This window comes from Zalophus californianus, chromosome 2 (assembly GCF_009762305.2).
Source record: "Zalophus californianus isolate mZalCal1 chromosome 2, mZalCal1.pri.v2, whole genome shotgun sequence".
NCBI lineage: Eukaryota > Metazoa > Chordata > Mammalia > Carnivora > Otariidae > Zalophus > Zalophus californianus.
The window spans coordinates 189,242,390-189,261,234 of NC_045596.1; the positions used below are offsets into that span (position 1 = coordinate 189,242,390).

The following is an 18,845-nucleotide window of genomic DNA, read 5'->3' on the forward strand; positions in this document are numbered from 1 at the left end:
AATTGTAGCCTTTGCTTTTAAGCTGATTCATTGATACAGGCTTTCGGTAGATCTGAGAAAGTTTTGGATATAACGACTCTGAGTTATACAGGGGACGGTTAGACCTCACAGAGTTATCAGGTTTAATGTTCCTGAGACATAGCTCTGAACATGTCATCTTCCTTCTTAGAAACTCCAAATGACTTCCTGGCACCTATAAAACGTAAAATGCACTCTCTAAAGGCAAATGTCATATTTCTTCAGTTAGCCCTCAAAATATTTTTGCAAGTGTTTCCCCCAGGAAGCCCCTTCATCTGTCTTGTTCTCGTCAGTATCCACTGTATACGTCACACCTTTCCACACAAGCGAATTTGCTTCTAACCGGAAAGACATTTTCCTCCATCTTTCTATAGCCAAATCTTACATACTTCAAGCTCTAAGAAAGATGACATTCCTGTTTTCTTCAAGTAGAAATCAGTTATTTCTTCTGTGAGTCTTAGAGAATTTTACCTATGCCTTTTTCACGGCTCTTTTCATCTCCCCAATTACAATTAACTTTATAGGTCTCATGTCTCTTGTTAGACTCTATATGGGCAGGATTCACATCGAATTCACCTTGGAACCCCTAAGAAGCACATGGGGATAGATGTGTGGTCAGCAAATAAATATTTATTCACTCAATCCATATTTGGTTAATGAATACTTGTGCAGAATTCAATGACGAGAATGTTGAGGTGGTAAAGAGCAGAGCCTGCCCAAGCACCTTTAATTGTAAGGTAATTTGCAACCTGTCTTACTTCCTTATTAGCTCAATTCTTAGATCCCGAAAGGCTGGGACTCTAACTTAAATTTCTTTGGACTTTTCAATATCTTCATCAGCTTTGTACTTCAAAGACTCCTAGAAATGTGCTATCTGATTGGTAACAATTAGGCAATAATGGCACCCTTGGGGCTCATCCCATAGAGGCGGGGCGCCACGTTATTTCCCCCAGACATCAGGTTTTAGGAATATTTCTTTGGAACCACAGCAGATGTTCCAATATTCAAAATCTACCTTTGAAGGTGTGAAAATAATCAAAAGATTACATAAATATGAATATATAAAATATAAACCTATAAGATATGAAACTATATAAATATATATATATGTATCTATATATAGTATAGCTTAACCAAACACAGTTATGTCTTCCTTGTATTTTAAAGCTTATGATTAGAAATGTTCCAGATTAGGTATTTTAGAAAAGGTGTAGGTTATTTTCTCAAAATAGTCTTCCCTGCTTTTTTTTTAAATAAAATTCTTTGCATTATGCTTACTATAAATCATGTCTTATACCCAACGAAAGCCTTTACTCACCATACTCCTTTTTGCCTTTTTTCTTTTTCTTCCTTTTTAAAAATGTTACGTGCCTGATTTTTTTCAAGTTCTTATTGCACATATAACTTCATGACACCTTAGCAGCTGCTTGTTTTTATTTGGTAAACATAATTTAGAGCAGATAATTTTTATTTTTAAAAAATTTTAAAAAGATTTTATTTATTTGAGACAGAGAGAGAGAGAGAGAGTATGAGTGATGGGGAGGGGCAGAGGGAGAGAGAGAAGCAGGTCCCCACTGAGCAGGGTGTGCGTGTGTGCGCACGTGCCTGTTCACGTGGGAGGGGCTGAAAGTAAGTGTAGGTGAGAGGTGAGGGGGGGGACTGAGCAGGTATCCCCACAGTCACCCCAACTGCTCTGTCCCACACACTTCCTTCATGAGTCTGTCTTTCTCCTTCCCTGGATCTCAGTTATGGGGCAGCAAAGGTCCCTACAGAAGAAATACCTTACTTCACAAGGGGGATAGGAGCGAGGAGCTGACAGCTGTGTTGTAGTAAAACAATTGTTTGCAATCTGGTAACAAAAGACAAATGGGGGTGGAGGGGAAGGAGAGGAAGGGAGGGGGGGAGAGAGAGAGAGAAAGAAATACAAAAGGACAAAAACGTTTTTAATTTTACTGAATCCCAGAGAAGTGCTGTTAGAGAAAACACCTTCTAGGCAGTCATTTGCCTAGGGCTTGTGTCCCCTTGGACATCACCAGCAGCAAGTTGAATAAAGGAATAGATTCCGGTTCTGGTCCTCTAACAGTTTAATGTTAGGATACATAGAACATGTTGAACTAGACAAACATTCAGAAGGGGCCAACCCATTTATTGGTGATTAGCAAAGATGGGGCTAAAGCCCTTGGTTCTATACCGTAACATGTGTTCATTCTCACTTCACTTCCTGGCTGTATCTTTAATCTTCTCCTACCTGTTACAAATGAAACCTGAATCTTCTTCAAAGCTGACCTCTTCCTTTAAACACGTCACCAAAAGAAAACAACTTTTTGTTGCACATTTTATTACCATATGAGTTTTAACTGTAGTGATCAGAGCTTAGAGTAGATGTTCCAAATGTACAAGGACCAAATCATAGTTAGCTCTTGAGTTTTAAAATCCCAATCTAATTCTTGGATTTAGCTTAATCTTGTGTTCCATTATCAACTAACTCTGTGGCCTGATGGAAATTAATTCCAAAGGTAAATTTATGTAACAACACCTCTTTCTTTTTTTTTTTTTTTTTAAGATTTTATTTACTTGAGAGAGAGAGAATGAGAGATAGAGAGCACGAGAGGGAAGAGGGTCAGAGGGAGAAGCAGACTGCTCAGCAGGGAGCCCGATGCGGGACTCAATCCCGGGACTCCAGGATCATGACCTGAGCCGAAGGCAGTCGCTTAACCAACTGAGCCACCCAGGCGCCCAACAACCTCTTTCATCTGGCTACATTCCAGGAGCTACTAGGAAGGGTGTAATATAAATTCAAAAAGTTTTAAGACACTGAAAATCATAAATTATACATAATTTTTTCCTTTGCCCAGAAAATCTCGTATATACTTTACAGATATTTAGCTGTCATTATTTCCCTACGAGGAAAAAAAGTTAAGTAGCAAGACTTTTCCTTATAAATGGGGAAAATCTGAGTTAAGGAGCTAGGTCCTTTTAGTCAGACCACACGTCAGTGGAGCTCCTATCAGAGCACAAATACTTAGATATTGAGGGTGACTCCTACTCTCCTTTCCCCCCACGACGCTGTACTAATAAGATAACCACCTAAAATGGTAAAGGGGAAATTGGAAAAGAAAGGCCTCACCTTATTCAGAAAATGACTTTCACATAAACTTGTCCTTCTGGTTTGTTATTTTATCTAGTGATTCTCACAGAAGACAAGTCTTTGAAAGTCAACTGTTCACTGATGCACCTCTATAAGCCTTTGGTTAAAATATGGCACCATGTAAAAATTTCCACCACAAATGATCTGTCACTTAAACATTTCACACAGCTGCACGCAAATCAAATGAAAATTCTAAATGTGCTTTAAAAACCATAAAATACTATATAAATAAACAATATTGTTCTCATCACCCACCTTCATGACCAGACAACTGACTGCAAGATAATTTATATAAAGACATTTGAGTATGAAAACCTGAGAGATAAATGAGAAGATACAAAAGAAAAACTTGTACTGACCAAAGGGTATAATTTCAGTGAGCACAGATGAACCGATTTACTGTACTTAACTGAGTTAGGGAGCATTTGGTTTAGTTTCCTTAGGGTCATACCCTGAAATGAGGATTAGAAGAAAGATGTGAAGACTTTAAACTTTTGCATTCTTTTCCTTTGAGAGTTCACTGTACTTTCTATTTCAAACCATGTGGCCATCTGGATGACCCATCAACTCCCTTGCCGTAAAATGCTGGAAGTTCTGGGTAAAATATAATAAATACCTTTTGGACTGATTCATTTAGTATACGTGTTGAGTGTCTAACAGTTACCAGGCTCTGTTCCAGGCACTGAGGATGTAACAGCAAACAAAACAGCCAACAGTCTCAGCCTACCAGCTCAACTTATACTTTAGGTTAATATGACTGAATTGGAAAGAAAGAATAGGCCGGAAACCAAGAGGAGAGAAAAATTGTTCAGATTAGGTGATCTGAGGAGATCTGCCTGTCTCTGTCAAACTTTCTAATGTCCAACGAAGAAACAAGAGATAATACATCAATTGTTACTGAAACCCCTACATATATGAGGCTTGGGCCCTCTGAAGTGCTATACCCTCAGTCTAAGAGTAGACTTAAAAATCTCATTGCAAATGGAACAATAAGGATTCTTGCTGTTGTGTTTCTTAAGCCCTGAATGGGGAAGAAACCAACTCCTGAAAATTTTAACCACTGGCTTGGGCTTCCCTGGGGTTGTCATGTGAGGTTGAAGCTTATACTCTCAATGTAGTTCTGGAACTCCAAGCCAATAAATTAATATTAAAAGTGCAATGCTCCTCCCTGGGGCACCTGGCAGAAACAAAAGCGAAACTTCCTTAGAAGAATATGCTCTCAACTGAAGTCACAAAGTATTTCCATAAATAAAACACAGCTTTCGATAAATTTACAGTCTAAAGTTACAAAATATAAGAGGAAACAATCCACCTTGAGCCAAAATCTATAGACAAAACAGACACCAGAACTGATCTCCCCCAAAACTTCAGATAATATAGCCATCAGATAAAACTTAAGTATGTTTACAGTGATTAAAGACTTAAAAGAAATTAAAACCATATGAATAAGACTGTATGAGAAAAAGGAAGTTAAAGAAAGTGGAATGTGTATAAATAGGAAAAATGAAGCCACTGAAATCAGAAACTTACTGGATGGTTTAAACAGTATATTAGACACAACTATAGAGAGTATCAGGGAATTGGAAAAGAGATCTGAGGAAATCACTCAGATGATGGCATCAGAAAGATGAAGAGTGCTTAAATATGAAACAGTAGGTCTAAGACGAAAGAAGATAGGATAAAGGAGCTCAATATATATCCAGAGAGAGTTGCAGAAGGCAAGAACAGAGCTTTCTTTAGAGTTAAACAGCTTTTTCCAAACTTCCTAATACCATGTTTATGGCTGCCAAATTATACAGGACATGGACATACTCATCTCTTTCTTGTTTCATATAAATTATCTCTACTATTGTCTTTTTTGTTATTGGATGACAGCTTTTTGGGGGGATATATTTTATAAAAGGTAACTTCTCTTAAATGGCTGTAACTTCTCTTTGAAGATATTCTGACTTCTGTGGTTGCTGTTCAAAAGCATGCAGCTAACCTCAAATGTCAAGCACCCTAACTTATTTCAGTGGATGGAAACAAATGTAAATGGCTACCTTGTGCTTGTAGAACAGTTCATCTTTTACTCTACTTAACCCCAGTAATGCCACAGATTTATCCTCTATGGAATTCTTAGTTTTGCATAATCATTTCTCATAGAAACATACATAAAACTTACTTATTATACATGCATAGAGAACTGGATAAAAATACCTTCGAAAATGTCTCAGTATATGTTTCGATATATTCTTCCACCCATTTTAAAATACTTTACCTAAGAGAGTAAGCAAAAAGGGAAGAAACTATCCCAATCTTGACAATAAAGAATTGTTGACATAAAATCAATAAATACTTCTCTCCTCTCTCATTGCCTAATGAGCATTTGATTTTAGTGCAATTAAATTTATTGACTTTAGATGGAGTACATGATATGATATAAATAAAGCAGATATCTGTGATATGGATAAGGACAGGCTAGAAGGCAACTAAAAGTTAGTACAATATAACAAATGGCTTTAAAGAGTAAGAAAAGCAACTCCAATATTCCAAATAATGCAAATTTGCTATGCTTTTCAGATAATATATTCTTTGTCACAAAGATGTCTTGTACAGAAGAAAGTACTGTAAGAGGAAAGAGAAGACAAAGTATTTAGTGCTGGTTTTATTTCATTTTTTATTTTTATTTTTTTTAAGATTTTATTTTTATTTATTTATTTGACAGAGAGATAGAGAGAGCACAAGCAGGGGGAGTGGCAGGCAGAGGGAGAGGGAGAAGGAGGCTCTCTGCTGAGCAGGGAGCCCGATGCGGGGCTCGATCCCAGGACCCTGGGATTATGAGCTGAGCTGAAGGCAGACGCTTAACGGACTGAGCCACCCAGGCGCTCCTAGTGCTGGTTTTAACTACACATAACCTCATATAAATCAACTAACTTCTGGGGCTCAGTTTTTCTCCTCTGTAAAAAAAAAAGGGTGTTTGGGGACAGGGTGGGCTCAGGCAATGAATTCTGAAGTTTTTTAGCTCCTAAATTCTTTTAGGCACTATATAATATTTTCCTGTAAAATATTAAATTATGTTATGAATATTCAAATTTTAAGGTAATTAAAAGCCCCATATTGTCTCAAGTCATACATATAAAACATTTAAGGGACATACAGTAAAAAATTACCTTATTTCAACTGAAGTATTATGAGAACTTGACCATATTAATTCATGGCACAGATAGCCTAGCATAAGATCTTGTTATAAATATTAAAAATAATGTTTATTTTTAAAATAAACCATTCTGTATTACACATGTTGTGACTAGTAAAGTCATAAGGTATGTATAGTCAAAATCATTTTGTATCATACTTAAATTGACTTCAGATTTTTTTTTTAAGATTTTATTTATCTGAGAGAGAGTGAAAGCAAGAGAGATCACAGAGGGAGAGGGAGAAGCAGACTCACTGCTGAGCGGAGAGCCTGATGAGGGGCTCGATCCCAGGACCCTGGGATCATGACCTGGCCAAAGGCAGTCGTTTAACCTACTGAGCCACCCAGGCGCCCCTGACTTCAGATTTCAATATAAAATTGCTTATGGAAACAACTGGAAAAAAAAATCCAGCATGAAACTTTCAAACTTAAAAGAAAACTAACCAGTCTCTTAAAAGTTATGATGACAGTTATAATGCATTTTAAAAATTACAGTTAATCAATTTTAGGAAAAAGATTCAGTTTACTTGAAACCTTTTTCTGATTTTTCTTTTTTGGATATTTCAGCAACTATAGGAAAAATAAGTGATCAGAAAACACTCAGTATCCAACAACACTGATGATCTTGTTTCCCCCCAAATACTACCTTTGCCATTGACTTTTCCCCTAGCATATTATTTGATCTCCTATTTGTTATCTGCAATTTATTGAGATATTAACTATATTTATTGAGACATTATCTATAAATGTCTTACACTGAAACAGAATAAAATCTTTTAAGTTTCCTTCCAATCACACGATGGCCTCCAGGCAGAGAAGTGTGTTACCGCAAACATTAAATATTATGTAGACGCAAAAAAACTTCAACAGAACCCACAGTATCCTTCCCGTTCTTGGCCTATGCAATGAGGCTGATCTGTTAAGTGGAAACCCTGCAATGATGCTCTTTGATTAAAAGGGACCACATCTTCGTTTAAGCTGACACTTGATATTTGGTGAATGCCCTTCCCTGTCAATAATTTTGGGATAATTTTTGTGTGTATGCAACACTAAAAGCCTCTTCCCAACATATATTTTTCTGCTGCTATAATGACTTAGCACTATCAGAAAGGACAGTACAGCGAAAACTGCAAAGGACTATAGAAATGTGAGGTACTATTGTTTAGGAGATTAACGATCTGGAGTTCCTGAGGCTTTGTTGTGTCTTTTAAAATAGTAGTAAGCATGACTTGTTGAAGCTGGAAGGCTAGGACTTTCTATAGGATGCTAATTGCCACTAGAAACCTTCCTCTCACAATAGAGGTTCAAAAGAAAGCAGGTGACTAAGATATTCTTTCACAGATCTTCTGATCTTTCCTTTCATGAGTCCACAAACATTTTCAGGCCAGTTTATTAGAATTTTCCATTGAAGAGATAAATGGATTTACAGTGGAGAAGAGTAAAAACGAGCTTGGACAGTAGTCCACTCAGGCTGCCATAACAAAATACTACAGATTGGGGCACTTAAAACAAGAGAAACTTATTTTCCCATAGCTTTGGAGGCTGGGAATTCAAGATCAAGGTCCAGCAGAGTCCGTTTCTAGTGAGGGTTCTCTTCCTGGCTTGCAGACAGCTGCCTTCCCCCTGTGTCCTCACCGGGCAGAGCAAGATAGCTCTCTGGTCTTCTTCTTCTTCCTTTTTTTTTTTTTTTTTTTTAATTTTATTTTATTATGTTAGTCACCATACAGTACATCATTAGTTTTTGATGTAGTGTTCCATGACTCCTTGTTTTCGTAAAACACCCAGTGCTCCATTCAATACGTGCCCTCCTTAATACCCGTCACCAGGCTAGCCCATCCCCCACCCCCTCCCCTCTAGAACCCTCAGTTTGTTTCTCGGAGTCCAGAGTCTCTCATGGTTCGTCTCCCCCTCCGATTACCCCCCTTCATTTTTCCCTTCCTTCTCCTAATGTCCTCCATGATATTCCTTATGTTCCATCAGAAAGGATGAATACCCAACTTTTACATCAACATGGACGGGACTGGAGGAGATTTTGCTAAGTGAAATAACTCAAGCAGAGAAAGTCAATTATCATATGGTTTCACCTATTTCTGGTCTTTCTTCTTATAAGAACACCAATCCTACTGAATCAAGGCCTCCCCCTTACTATCTCATCTAACCTTAAGTACTTCTTTAGACTTCTCATCACCAAACACAGTCACATGGGGCGGGGCTTACAGCTTCAACATAGGAATCTGGGGAGAAACAAACATTCAGTCTGTAACACCTGGGTTGAAGTTCCCTGTCTAAAATTTAGTAACTATGTAACTTGAGCGAATCAATTTCCTATTCTAAATTCTCTGATTCCTCATTTGTTCAATGGGGTTAACAATTACTCCTATACCGAGGATTAAAGGAGAAAATGTATATTAAAGTATTTTTATAAACTGTGAAGTGTTATTTTAATGTAAGGTTTTATTTTCCAGACTTCCCCATTTATTCAAATAAAGCAATAAAAATATTTTTACCATATATATATGTAAAAATATATATATTTATATATATATTTTTTTGACCAAAGAAGGTGTTTATATGCGAGTATGTCCATAAGATAATGTCTTAATTTCTTTCTACAAGGTCTTTAAAAACATTCCGTTTTCATTTCTAAACTTATAAATGCAAATATAACCTAAATATTTTTTAAAAGATTTTATTTATTTATCTGAGAGAGAGAGACAGTGAGAGAAGGAACATAAGCAGGGGGAGTGGGAGAGGGAGAAGCAGGCTTCCCACTGAACAGGGAGCCCAATGCAGGACTCGATCCCAGGACCCTGGGATCATGACCCAAGCCGAAGGCAGATGCCTAATAACTGAGCCACCCAGACACCCCCCTAAATATTTTTAGAAGTACCTTCTAACATCATTTAGAGTTTTTGCTGTTTTTGCTGCAAAACTTTTGGAGTTTTGCTGAGGATGATAATGTATCACTAGCATAAAAGATGCAATGCATGTACATTAATGCCAAAATAATTCCATGTGTGTGCAGGGTGGCTAAAATGTGCTTCCATCCTGGGTAATGAACTCATACTATCAGGTACTGACTTGGTACTCTTTGCATTTAAAGCAACACAGAAGAAAATGATTCTCCCACCAACACATGTGCAAATGGAGAAATGAATGAAACAATTTTGTGTTTTATGGCATTTACTTTGAAAATCTGATTAAGATAGATGTCTTTAGTTCCTAATTCTTCAATGTCACGTTGTCATAGTTCCCATCAGCAAGATGTTTTAAAGGCTTTCGATTAATATTGCATGCCAGAACTGAAATTACATCCTTTGTCGTTTAGTTCCTAATGGTGCAAGTGATATCTATCAAGTAGTGTTTTATGAAGCGTGCGTGATTTTTATTGCAGGCTGTTTTCACAAATCCTTTTCAGGTTTCAGAAAGACTGCTCAGAGTTTACAATAAATAGGCCCTTCTGTTGAAAATCATGATGATTCTTAAAACTGAGGTGGAATCTGTATTATTAGAATTCACTTATCGATAAAAAATTCTTCTACCTGAATCTGTTGCATTCCCATTTGCACAGTCTTGAATATATTTGCTTTTACCCCAAATATTTTACTAAATCACTTCTTCTAAATATATGCAAAATACGTGCCAAATACACATCGCTCACAAAACCCTTCATCTGTAAGCATGTGCATTTTCTGCCTAGTAAGGAAAATATGTAGTATGTGGATATACATATACATTAACTATTGAATCCTGACTGGGTTTGTGCTGCAAAATTATGTATTTTATTTTTTATATATAATTACTAATTTATTTTTAATAGAAACTCGTGTCCTGACATTAATCTTAAAATTTCTGAAACTCAATCATATCATATATAATTCATTTTCATTTATTAAAGACCCAGAGTCATAATATAATCTTACTTATATATAAATTAGGAGGATACAAGTGAAAAAAAGAAATTCTTGTATTTGATAAATATATATACTGCTTTGAACATAAACCAACATGTGTATCCTCTTGGCTCTATCTTCAACATATTCTATTCTTTCAGCCTTGGTTACCATTATCTATAAAATTAGGGGGATAGAGCATGATTTCTAGTATCTTTTCCAGTTTAAAAAAAATTCCACAATTTTATAGCATTTTATATGCTGTATGTCCTAAGAGAGGCTGTGGTGGCCTCCATTTTGGCTGTTACAAAACAAGATGAACCTACTGACCCTTTCACGGCTGAGGTTATAGACATGAAACATAAATCTGAAATGAATACAAGCTTAATCAGAGGTCTTGTTTTGGACCAAAGGGCATGGTATCCCGATGTGAAAAAAACAGTAGCAGATTCATACGTCTTCATACGTGCGATGTGTTCTAGGAATATGAAAAAAAAAAAAAGAAGTCAATTCTGGCTTTTTTTAAAATAAGAATTCCGAAGAGAGAGAATCTAGTAAAAGCTGAAAGAAAATTCATTGAAGATAACAATTAAAAACATGATAGAACTGAAAAAGAAAGTCTGTGGTGATTCAGAGAAAAGATCTGTTGTTATTTAATCAAAAGGGAACTGACCCTTTTCCTTAGATGCTCTTGCAGAAGAAAAAAAAAAAAAGTGTTAACAGTCCTGTGCAGAGCTGAAAAGAGAAATATAGAAAGGCTGACTCTTGCTCATGGTGGGGTAGCCCTAAATTCTTTTGATGACCTAAATCCTGATTGTTTGGGACATGCAGGTCTTGGCTCTGAGTATACATCTGGAGAAGAGAAGTTCACCTTTAGTGAGAAATCTAACAATCCTCACTCTGTCACGTTACTGGTCAAAGGACCAAATAAGCACATCCTCACTCAAGTCAAGGATGCAATAAGAGATGACTTGAGGGCTGTTAAAAATGCTATGGCTGATGTCTGGGTGGTTCCAGGTCCCAGGGCAGTGGAGCTGGCAATGGGAGAAGCCCCGATTATAAGGCCAGTAACGGGCAACTTGGGAGTTCAAGCATTTGCGAATGCGTTGTTCATTATTCCCATGGTTCTTGCTCAGAGTTCTGGTTTTGACTTTCCAGAAGCATGAATTAAAATTAAAGCGAAAGCAGAACATTCAGAATCAGGTCAACTTGTTGGAGGTGTGCACTTAAACAGAGCTGAGCCAATGGCAGCAGCAGACGTTGGCAAATGGCGTAACTAATGTGTGAAGAAACAGCTCCTTCACTCCTGTACTGTGATGGCCGCCAGCATTCTCCCGGTTGATGAGATCGTGCAAGTCGCCATGCCTTCTCTAGAAGGTCGAACTGAAGCTTCCCCTGTATCATCTGAATCATGAAGACTCTACACAGTGCTCTTAAGAATAGAGCTATGGAATTTTTGTCCAAGCTTCAAACGCTTTTTCAAGGTAATTTCCCATATAAAGGCGAAAACTCTGACATCTATTTGCATTCTTAAGTTCTGGAATTATAATTACAGCATTTTAAAAATTGCACTGTAGTGTACATACATTAAGCAGGCCATTTTTACCAAGGAACAGGATGCTTGGCTTTAGCTTCCGTGATCTAAAAAATACATGTTAGATCGGCATATGTGATCTAACTTGTTATTAAGTATTCCTTCAAAAACAAAACAAAACAATCTCCCCAAGATAAAACCACTGACCGAAGACATGATAACGGACAACAGCAAGGGGTTTATTCTGGGATGTGTCTCTCCTGGTCTATATCTCCATCGTTGATGTAAGATAAAGCTGGCTACGTCTCTCCTGAGTTAGCTGTGGTCTTCAGGGATCCCACAGACATGGGGGTTTTGCCAACTATATGTCTATCACAGAGGAGAATAAAAATATTAACATGAAGACCGACAGTCCTACCCAGCGTTGCCCTGCCCATTCATCTTGTTTGGATAATTGCACATTTAAAATTAGAGTCTACTTCTCTGGTTCTAGACATTAGGGAATAATGCACACGGAAAAGGTTTTTCCAATTCGAATTCCCCGTGGCAGATCACTGCAATTCTCATTAATTCTATAAGGAAGAGCTTGCCTCTCCTTCAGTGTTTACTTGAATTTTTTCTGCTGTATGTGGCTCACTGAAAGAATGGCAATAGTTCACTTTAAAAACATTCTCTCCATTAGTGAGAATCGATTTTCTAAAGCATTCCAACACATCCATATCCAGTCTATAACAATTCCTTTAACCCCTGATACTCAAAAACACTGTGTGCCTCAAAGATAATGCTCTTCACTATAAAAAAAAGAAAGAGAAAAACAAAGGAACTACATATTTTTCTCTACTTTATTTTCTTTTGCTAGCCATAACTAAATTGCTCTACCCAGTAATTTCAGAAAAAAGTTAATATAAATCTAAAAGGGAGTTTCTAAAAATCTAGGCTTAATGTAACTCTATAGACCTGAAATGCAAAAGTGGGGGGCACAATGGGAGGGAGAAATCTACAGAGGAAATTTTATACTCATTAAAGTTTATTAAATTCTTTAGGCTAGGTGCTCAACATACACTATTTTATTTAATCTCACAGCCACCATAAGCTGTCGGTATTTATTCCTATTTCATAAGCAAGAAAAGAAAGTTCTGAGAAATTAAGAGCTCTCACAATGGTCAGAGAAAATGACTCCAAAGCTTTCCACACTCATTTATACAAGGATAATTATTTTTGTCAGTTTTGATGTAGACATGTTGTCAAGAAGAAAATGAAGATGAAATGTTAGCTCTAATACAGTACTGCAGACTAAGGAAACACTGGCCTTAAACAACACATTAGACCAGATATACTTCACAGATATATACAGAACGTTCCATCCCCAAACTGCAGAATGCACATTGTTCTCAGTGCATATGGAACATTCTCCAGGATAGATCACATGTTAGGCCACAAACCAAGGCTCAATAAATTCAAGATGACTGAAATCCTATCAACCTTCTTCTCTAACCACAAGGCATGACACTAGAAATCAATTATAAGAAGAAAATTGGAAAAAATCACAAAAACGTAAAAATCGAACAATACGTTACTGAACAACCAATGGGTAAATGAAGAAATCAAATAAGAAATGAACAAATACCCAGGGACAAATGAAAACAGATATACAACATGTCAAAATTTGGGGATGCAGCAAAAGCGGTTCTAAGAGGGATCATGATAATACAGGCTTACCTCCAAAAAACAAGAAAAATCTCAATCTAACTTTACACATAAAAGAGCTAGGAAAAGAACAAACAAAGCCCTCAGTCAACAGAAAAAAGGACATAACAAAGACCAATGAAACTAAGACCTGGTTCTTCGAAAAGATAAACAAAACTGACAAATCTTTAGACCAACCAAGAAAAAAAGAGAGAGCTAGTTCTAATAAACTCAGAAATGAAAGAGAAGTTACAACTGACACCACAGAAATAGAAGTGATCATCTGAGACTACTACAAATAATTAGACAGCAACAAATTGGGCAACCTAGAAGAAAGGAATACATTTCTAAAAACAATCTTTCAAGACTCAGTCTTGAAGAAATAGAAAATCTGAACAGACTGATCACTAGCGAAGAGATTTAATTAGGAATCAAAAACCTCCCAACAAAAAAAAGGTCCAGTAAATTTCACCAAACATTCGAAGAAGGTTTAATACCTATCCTTCTAAACTCTTCCAAAATATTGAAGAAGAGGGAACACTTCCAAATTTATTTTATGAGGCCAGAATCACCCTGATATCAAAACCAGATAAAGACGCCACAAAAAAACAAAATTACAGGCCAATATCACTGACAGAGATAAAAATTCTCAACAAAATACTAACAAACTTCATTCAATAATACATTAAAGGATAGTGTGCCATGATCAAGTGGAATTGATTCTAGGAATGCAGGTTGGTTCAACATTATATCTGTAAATCAAGCAATATGATATAGCACATGAACAAAACAAATAATAAAAATCATATGATCACCTCAATAGACACAGAAAAAGTACTGATGAAATTCAACGTCCATTTATGATAAAAACTCAACCAACTGGGTACAGAGGGACTATACTTCAATATAATAAAGGCCACATATGACAAACCCAAAGTTATTCCTACTACTCAACATCATACTTAATGGTAAAAACCAGAAAGCTCTCCCTCTAAGATCAGGAACAAGGCAAGGATGCCCACTCTCATCTTCTTATTCAACATAGCTTTGGAATTCCTAATCACTACAATTAGGCAAGAAAAAGAAATAAAAGGGTATCCAAATTGGAAAGGAATTAGTAAAACTGTCATTATTTGCAAATGACATGATACTATATATGGAAAATCTTTAAGACTCCACCAAAAACAAAATGTTACAATAAGTAAATTCAGTAAAGTAGCAGGATTCAAAATCAACATATAGGAATCTGTAGCATTTATATAACTAATAATGTATTACTAGGAAGAGAAATTTAAAAAAAATTCTATTTACAACTGCACCAAAAAAGAATAAAATACCTAGGAATAAATTTAACAAAGGAGGTGAGAGACCTGTACACTGAAAACTATAAAACACTGATGAAAGAAACTGAAGACATAAATAAATGAAAAGATATTCTGTGCTCATGATTGGAAGAATTCGTATCGTTAAAATGTCCATCATACCCAAAGCAATCTACAGATTCAAAGCAATTGCCATCAAAATTCTAATGGCATTTCTTACATAACTAGAACAAATAATTCTAAAATTTTTATGGAACCATAAAAGATCCTGAATAAGATCTTAGGAAAGCAATCTTGAGAGAGAAGAACAGAACTGGAGGCATTATGCTCCCTGATTTCAAACTATACCATGAGTCAAAACAGTATGGTATTGGTATAAAAACATATCAGTGGAATGCAACTGAATTAAACCCACACTTATATCGACAATTAATTTATGACAGAGGAGCTAAGAATGGATCTTAGCTCCAAGCTAATACAATGTCCTATCTCCAAGCTAATACAATGGAGATAGGACAGCCTCTTCAATAATGGTGTTGAAAAAACTGGACAGCCACATGCAAAAGAATTAAAGTGGACCACTATCTGACACCATACACAAAAATTAATTCACATGGATTAAAGACTTGTAAATCACAGAATTCCTAAAGGAAAACATTCAACATCGGTCTTAGCAGTATTTTGTGGATCCGACCCCAAAGGCAAGGGAAACAAAAGCAAAAATAAATAAATGGGATTATATCAAACTAAAAAGCCTCTCCACAGTGAAAGAGACCATCATCAAAGTCAAAAGACAGCCTACCGAATGGGAGATTTTTGTAAATCATGTATCTGACAAGGCATTGATTTCCAAAATATACACAAAATTCATACCACCCAACAAGAACAAAACAACCTGTTTAAAAAATGGGACAGAGGGAATAAACATTTTTCCAAAGAATACATACTCAAGTGTTAGCAAGGATGTAGAGAAAAAGGAATTCTGATACACTGTTGGTGGCAATGTAAATTGGCACAGACACTGTGGAAACAGTATGAAGGTTCCTCAAAAAATCAAGAATAGAACTACAACGTGATCCGGCAATTTAACTTCTCGGTATTTATCTGAAGAATATGAAAATGCTGATTCAAAAAGATATATGCACCCCTATGTTCACTGCAGCATTATTTACAGTAGCCAAGAAACAGAAACAACCCAAACGTCCATCAACGGATGAATGAATAAGGAACACGTGGTGTGTATGTATAATGGAATGGAACGGAATGGAATATTACTCGGCCATAAAAAAAGAATGAACTCTTGCCATTTGCGACAACATGGAAGGTATTTCGCTAAGTGAAGTAAGTCAGATGGAGAAAGAGAAATACAGTATGATTTCACTTATATGTGAAATCTAAAGAAACCAAAAGAACAAACAAGGAAAAAAACCTGTAGATATAGAGAACAGATCAGTGGTTACAGGTGGGAAAGAGGTGGATGAGTGAAATGGGTGAAGGAGACCAACTCTATGGTGGTGAAGGATAACTAGGCTTTTAGTGGTGACCACTTTGTAGGGCAGACAGATGTTGAATTGGAATGCTGAACCCCTGAAACTTACATATTGTTATATATCAATTTTACCGCCATTAAAAAAAGTTGTACTGTAGAAATTCGATTTGATTTTATTTCAACTTTTTAGAAATTCAATTTTAAATGAAGAAATGCTTGCTTTATTTTGATTCTGGGGTCAGAGTGCTGTCTAGTGAGGGCCGTGGTAGAGACCACAACCCAGCAGTGACAGAGAAAGCATTGCTTTATTACAGGGAAACTGCACAGCATTTTAAATGGGAAACGCAGATAAAAAGATAACTTGGAGAGTTATTTTTGTTTCATAAAGAGTTCAACATTTTTTAGTATGTAGACAGCATTCTGTCTCATTTTTTAATTTTCTGAAGCCAGTTCATCTCTTTCTCACAGCTAGAAACAAAAATGTATTAGGCTGAAAAAAATTTTCTAAAAGTAATCATTCAAAAAAGCCCCCACAAAATCTGAGATATAATTGCTTTTCTTCTTGTCCTTATAATACATCTTGGGGTTGGCAGGTTATTTTACAAACTCACGATAGTTGCTAATGTAAGCATAAAATATTTTTCCTAACGTGCTTAAGGGATTACCAGAGTTATCAAATCAAACAGTACTACAAAGCACAATCCCATAGGCTCATCTTTGATTATCACCACAATTTACAGACAAATATTTGAGATGGCATTATTAAAAGTTAATGGCCTTCTGGTTTATAAAGAACTGTTAACTCTTTAACTTCTTACCTTCATTATACACTGCCATGTTTTATATTGTAGTGAGGACATCAAACTAGGGTAAATTTCATATATTACATTTAGAACAAAATAATTTCTGCTTCCCTTACAGTTTCTTACTTCTTACCTATCATGTTAAAATACTGGGTAATTCTAATATTTCAACCTTATGCATATTATAAAAACAGAGCATGAGAACAGAATAAAAGTGCAATTTACATTATCACGTTTAATAACCGGCTTTCTGCAAGTCAATGCAATTAGAGGTAGCACACCTTAAAACTATCATCAGGCTTAAAAAATATTCACCGAAATCAAGTGACAAAGGCGGATGCAATGACACACTTAGGCAAATGAGAAGGTATTCTAAACAAAGAATACTAATTAACTTTCAAACAACGGAGATCGTCAAATCCAAGTTACCGGGAGAACATTACGGTGCACACAAAAACAAAAAGTGACCTCAGAAACACTCTTCAGATTCAAAACTGTGCCACACTTAATTAGGAATCAAAGCTAAATCATCAGGTCGAAGCGGTAAACATTTTGCCCTGGCCCTGAGTTGTAAGGCAGGTAAGTTCCCCGGAGAGGCTATGATATCTGCCATGCCTTCATTCATGCTTGTTGCTCACAAAGACTAGCGTAATGAAAACGCTTTCTGATTTCAAGGCAAGTCAGAAATACGAAGATTTAGAACCGGGTAGAGCTAATGGAGCTGTCAAAAAGGGAAGTTACACTCACAATGAAATGGTCACATAATGATCTAGTTTTCACCCTAATTGGGGAAAAAAAAAAATTCTTTGTGAAGAACCCTGTAAATGTTGTTGGTTAAAGAGGCTCGCAACAAAAGAGGAAGGGAAAGAAAAACAACAACAACAACAGTGCTTGCAAGGGTTATTTCTTCAAAGAATTACAGCGAAGGTCAGAGATAATGGGGTGCAGGAGGAGAAAGTGGATTCAGTAGAGTACCTTCCTTTAAGTGCTTTACTCCCCCTTTCATTTAGAACACAGAAAAGAGTCAGAACAAGACAAAAGACAAGGAAAGAACCAAACTTCCAAAATAGCATTATGCTACATTAATAGTGTCATACTAAAAGAAATGACAGCTCTCAAAAGAGTACTTTTGTCTCTACTTACTTTAATTAAACTCCCTAGGCTTTAAAGTGAATTTGAAACTTTCTTTTAAACAGAGAAAGAAAAAAAAAAAACATTAAGACTGATTAAGATTTGATTTCTGTCCTCTAGTGGTCCTCAAGCATAGTTATAGCCTATTCAAAGCAAGAGAAACCCCAACAGCAAAAACAAACCTGAGCCTGCAATTTTCTTAGAGGAACAAGGATTTCAGTCTCTGCCCTCTGCCTTCTTACAGGTAAATTAGTTCCTAGTGTGTCTCCTCCTCTCTAGCAGGCACCGATCCATTACATTTGAAATGAGAATTACAACCAAATTATACTAGTATGAGTGTTTCAATGAACTTTCTCTATACCAGACTACTGTAACAACTTTGCTCCAAAATAAAACCAATGTGATTTAAAAAAAGAAAGAAAAATCAGTGTAAAGTGTGATCCCTGAAGGTTAATGTAGATAGCACATCTATATGGGGGGGGGGGGGTGGGAAGGAAGAGAAATGTTCAAATCTGTGGATACAATTTCAAAAATCCACTGTAGCCAACGTAATGTCATCATTCATAGCCAAACGCACCTTAAAGGAATCATATTTCTTGTCTTCTCCACATACACTGCCAATCCGCACAAAACTAAAGTCATC

General features: G+C 36.3%; 1 protein-coding gene and 1 pseudogene across 1 annotated transcript in view; one reads left to right on the forward strand and one right to left on the reverse strand.

Moving 5' to 3' along the window:
- The window catches only part of TENM3 (teneurin transmembrane protein 3), a 1,257,915-nt gene that overhangs the window by 202,368 nt on the left and 1,036,702 nt on the right, over positions 1 to 18,845 (reverse strand). The gene's annotated exons all lie outside the window — the stretch shown is intronic.
- On the forward strand, positions 10,496 to 11,652 carry LOC113924147 (annotated as a pseudogene).